Raw genomic sequence first — 6,006 nt, forward strand, 5'->3', positions numbered from 1 at the left:
TCACACATAAACCAATTATGCTCTCCCGACACACTAATCAAGACCCTTAAGCCTTGTTAGTAATTTTGGGTCGTTACAAGCAGTCTCCTTCCGGCTGATCACCAAGTCATCTTGGAGTTTGGACGCTTCTTTGTAGTTCATCTCCGAAGCCTCCTTATATTTATCCCTGACAGCAGTAATCTTGACCACTGCCTCTTGGCATCTCCTCGCCTCCTAGGGCGGCAATTTTAGTCTCGGCCGCCTTAATCTCTTCGGCGTGTCTGGTCTCGACCGCCTTCATCTCCTCGGAAAATCTGGCATCAACCTCCTCGGCTCAGCACCAGCTGTGTCCTATGGTGAGGATACCCTACGAACAAAAAGAGAAAAGTAAACATGTAACGCCCCACGTCACTATGGCTGCTTCCTGGAACGACGACTGGCCCTACAAACCAACATGAGTCTTTCCAGCATGCTTTTTCCTCACTTGCACGCTTCTTGGGAAAACTTCCTAGAGGTCACCCATCTTGAGATTACTCCAAGTCAAGCACACTTAACTTTGGAGTTCTCGAGTGATGGGCTACCAAAAAGAAGATGCATCTTGTTGATATAGGTAGTACCCATCAATCTATTTAAGCCCTCTTCAACTGTGTAGTCCCATACCTACAAGGTCTTAGAATCACTTGACCTTCCCCAGGCGGTGTGGGATTGCATAGCTTTTACCCGGTCTTTTCCCCTACGGATCACGGGATACTAACTGTCACAAAACCAGTCAGGTGCTATTAAAGAAAGAGTTGTTCAATTAAAGATAAAAGAAGAGACACTTACGCTGGGGACATTAGACAGTTTGCGGCTGATGACCTGGCTGGTCGGTAGCGGAGGAAGATGCGAGAATGCCTCCTGGCTGCGGCGGTGCTTTGAAAGTCATTGCAGCTTCTCATAAGTAGCGTTGAAGGCGCTGCTCAGATGGTCGTCAGCCGAGGGCCTCCTCGCCTGCTCGGAGGGAAGGCTACTGCAACGAGGAGGAGGAGGAGGTGTCATAGCACTGGAAGGAGTGGGTGCTGGAGGATCTTCTACACGAGGCTCCTCTGTTCGAGCCTTTTTCTTTGAGGGATCATTGCTACTCTCCCCAGGGTGCCTCCTTCTCGCTTTCTTTTTTCTCGTAGGAGCTTCGGCGTTTGTGTATATGTCGAAGGCTTCCTTAGAAGCATAACTGCAAAGACAAAAACAAATGACCAGACAGTATAATCTAAAAGAGAAAGGGAATAATGAAAAGGGAAATTCTAAGTAATATACCCGAGCTATAATTACCGGTCGATGCATTATTTATAGAACTACTGCTACACTCACTCTCTGCCTCGAAGAAGTTTGAATTTAAATTACTAGTCGTAAATTTAAAGTTGCCATCCCTGTCAAATAAATGACAGGGAACGGGCAAGCTATCTAAGAGTGAGAAATATATACCATTCTTGTCTTAAGTCTCAAGTACAGGGCCAGTGTACTCCGGAAGTTTTTGCTTTCCCCTCCTATGTTGGGCAGAGGCAGCATCAACCTGAGGATTACTGGAGGGTTCCCAGATGGTCACTCTCGTTGCCCGCCGTCTCGGGGGTTGTGACACATCTTGCTGCTGCTCGAGGATTTCCTCTCCTGTGGCATTCCCCGCGATGGACTCCCTCACTTCTTGGTGAGGTGCCAAAAGGCCGATCAGCCTTAGATTGCTTTCTGTGACTAGCTCCTTGATGCTCTTCTCGATATTCTTCATGTTGGCCAGGGCTGTGACCCTTATCTCCATTTCTGGAGTGGGGTCTAGTCGATACCATGGACCTAGACACAACATCAAGGTTCTAAGGATGGTGAAGAAAAAACTAGCAGAAATCAAACGACCAATAATTGAGAGATTTACCTCCTCAGGTGAAGGCCAGGTTATCAGCGACCAGGTCTGTCGTAAGGAAGTACTCCTGGAAGTACTTTCCTACGTTGGATTTGTAAGTTACATCACTCAGGAATATGCGAGTAGATTCCTGGTGACAGAAATGGAAAAACCCCGTGTTGTTCTGGTTGGGGTTGGACTTGAGATCGAACAGTGTGGTGTGGGCACAGACCACTTCTTATGGTTGTAAAGGATATAGAGTATTGATATTACTCTATATCCATTGGGAGTAATTTAAAAGGGGGCGACCTTGAAGTAATTGGCCACCCCTTGGAAAAATTCGTGCAGGGGAAAGATTGCCCCTGCCTCGATGTGGAACCTCGACTAGGCGCTGAAGGCGCCTCCAGGCACGTTTGCCCGTTGGTCAAAGGTAGGTTTAATTAAGGTAACCCCAGGAAGACCGTACTTCTTGAGGTACCTTGTCACTATCCTAGCCAAAATGACACTAGAAGGTGCGACATACCAGTCAACTTCTAGTCGAAGGTCGTCGCTAAGCCGAGCTTTGGGTTGAATTTCTAGTGGTGCAATATTTATGGGCTGAGGATTGTTTGAAGGACCCTCATTGTCAGCTGATGGTCGGTTAGAAGGAGAATTTGTGGGTTTCTTTTTCCTACGAGCTACATGTTTAACACGACCCATGTGTGGTGGCGGACTGGGGAGCTGGTCGTGGGGTTTTGTTGAGAAGATGGAAGGTTAGAAAAAGGAAGTGGCGGTTGTACTTGGTCTTCGAACAGCAATGCGAGAAGATCTACGTCTTTTGGCCTCTCACCTCCCCATGGATCATGCATGAATATCTGAGAAGAGTAAAGGGGAAATGAGAATCTATGACCAATATATAGAAGAAGAAGAAGACATGTAAGGATAACATTGCTCGTGTATAAAAGTTAAGCTTTTATACGACCTGCAGCATCCTAGCATAAACACTAAAAACATGCAAGCATTTTGGAAAAACGGATCAAAAAGTGGAAGTGAAAAGTTTTTTCGAGAAAACTTTTCGACTCCGAAAAAAGGCGAGAAATACCCAGTTTTCCGAAAACAGTAAAATCGAATTTTTACTTTGATTTTGGGCCCTAAAATAGTATTCTTATTTTCCACATTATTTTCTAATCCTCACCTAATGTTTCCCACTACCTAAAATTCCTATTCTATCATGTTTTTGCATATAAACCTGATCATCCAAAAAAATTCTCAAGAGCATTCCGAACCCAAACCAGAAAACTTACGAGATTCATTTTAAATTGTACAACAGAGAAGACGAGTTCAGAGACTTACTTGGATTGCAGTTTTCAAAGAAGTCACAAGGGTGTTGCTTGGAGCTGATCGAACATGTCTCGGATCACCAAAGCTTTCTGGGTTTGTTCTTGGGAATTTTCTCTGAGTTCTTGAGGAGAGAGAAGGGGACGGTAAAAAGTGAAAAGTGGGAGAGGTGATGTATTTATACTGATCATAGTGTAGTTAAAGAGGTAATGATGGGGGTAATTTTTCAATGTGTGGGGAATCGTATTAGCCGTCAAAATATTTTTGGGATACTGTAACGATCATGATTGTTTACTTTTTCAAAAAGGTGCTGACAGACATGACAGGTCAGACGGAAAGTTGGTCGAGTAAGTTTATTATATGCTGGTCGCAGTAAAATAAACTTGGGGGTAAATGTTTACCCAAAAAAGATTCACCTAATGACATGGCAAAATTAATATGCACGTGGGATACACGTGACTGTTTAAGTGAGTACGTTCTGTTCGACCATCGACCAGATGAGAATTCACTCAGCAGAAGGCATATTTTATGGGCAACCAATTTGGTCGCAGTATTTCAGATATCTTCTATAGATATGTAATCTCGCATTTATGTAATAATTGTGATTTCCATTATTATTTAGATACGCTTGTATTAAATGTAATTAAGGCCCATCGGCCCATGAAGAACTCCTTGAGCCTATAAATAAGATTCAAAGGGCTCAAGAGAGGGGATTTTTGACTCTGAGACTTTTGATCTTGAGAGACTGAGAGAGAATTATAGTGTTTTTATCCACTAACCTTGTATTTATCTCCAGGCTTGTGAAACTCGTGAACCCTAGTTCATTGATCGCAGGTTTTGAAGTTCTACACTAATAAGAACAATAAGTGGACGTAGGTCATTACCATTACTTAGGGCTGAACCACTCTAAATCTTTTTGTCATTTTATCTTTTTGGCTTGAATTCATCTTATTATTGTCGTTCTATTTGACTCTGTGTCGTTGGCCAAATCAAGGGTCAACAATATTCATTTCGTTCAAAAGGTGTCGTATACTGTACATACGACCGTTGGCCAATTTCACAGGTCAACGAGAATAATTAAATAACTGATTAAACAGACTTATTTAAAATTCAAAATTCAAATCCCAAGGATAAAAATCCCTGATGCTAGGCGCCACACACTATACTGTACAGTGTGTGTCGCCCATCCCTATTAAGGTCGCCCTAATTTTCTCAATTATTTATTTAATCAACTTTTAAGACAAGATATTTATCCCAACATAAATATCAATTAATTAAAAATTAACTTTATTTTAAAATATCAGTTTTAAATTCAATAAATAAATACCATATTAAGAGAGACTAATAAATATCTTATTTATAATATGGTATTTATTTATTGAATTTAAAACTGATATTTTAAAATAAGATTAATATTAATCTTAACCTATAGTTTCTCAAAATAAAAACTATATAGTTAAATAATTAATTAATTCACAATTAATCAATTACCCATAATTATTTCCTTATCCTGAAAAATTAATTCCTTTGCAATTTAGTCATTTCTCCTTACAAATCTTTCATTTGACATCCTTACCCTTGACAGTGTAAGACAGAGGTGATCTGGGGACCATGGACCTATAATACGAAGCTCCAACAAACTAGATTATTAATTAAACTTTTTAATCTAATAATCTTATTTATTAATTCCATGATTACTCCACTATAAATATGGAATTGCACTCTAAGTATTTATAGAATTATATTTACAGAGTTTTCTATAGTAGTCCATAGATATAATCAATATATGTAGTTATGTCCTCCATTATTGGTTCGTTAATTAGAGCTGGTCAAAATTACCGTTTTACCCTTCTAATTACCTCCTGATCCTTAAGTACGATTAATTCACTAGCGAATAATTAATCTATAATCTAATAATAGATTTGAGCTCAATAACTATTCAATTTTAGAATCAATCCTTAAGGGAGCCAATATTCGATCTTTTAGGAAAGCATGGATTCCAATATTGTAATTCATGTTCCCAGCCATCCATGATATTTAATCTCCAAAACAAAAGTCATTAGCCTCATTATTCTATGAGACCTTAACAAGTGAATCAAAAGACCTAATAAACATAAACAGGAGTTCATGAATACTCAGGATTTAGACTCATCTACAAATGAAATGATCATCTATTATGATAAGAATTAAATCTTTACGTCAAACGACAAGTTCATAAAGATAATTAACTTTCATCGGTCCTGTCATATATAATCTCTATTATATACAACACATTTACTAAGATATCTATCCACATCAGTAATCCGAATCTAGATTACTTGCATCTCGTATGCTTAGCAAACCGTACTAGTAACCATTCATTAAAGAATCTTTAATTTAATATGTTACTGACTATTTTATTCATTATATGTGATCTTAATTCTCTCGTACTAATACAAGATCATATTCTCATGAATGAATAGGGAATTTTCTTGATTTTATTATATAATTAATTCAAACAATAATTATAACATTCAAATATAATAAAATTGTACTTTTATTTAAAACCAATAAAAGTCTTTACATGCTTTTAGGGAATTAATCCTAACACTCGAAGTGTGGACTCTTCCAGGAAATCCAATCTGGCCAAGTCGTGGATGTCTCCAAGTGAGGCCATGCCCTAGGTCATGGTGAGGATGTCTCATGGTGAGGCCATGTCCCGAGCCAATCTCCAAGTCATGAATGTATCCAAGTGAGGTCACAACCTGAGGCCTGTGAGGATATCTCGAGGTGAGGCCACGTCCCGAGAGGCTCTCTTCACTAGCCCATATCTTAGGTTTAGCATTCTGGTCCTCAGGCCTGGG

This window comes from Humulus lupulus, chromosome 1 (assembly GCF_963169125.1).
Source record: "Humulus lupulus chromosome 1, drHumLupu1.1, whole genome shotgun sequence".
Taxonomy (NCBI): Eukaryota; Viridiplantae; Streptophyta; class Magnoliopsida; order Rosales; family Cannabaceae; genus Humulus; species Humulus lupulus.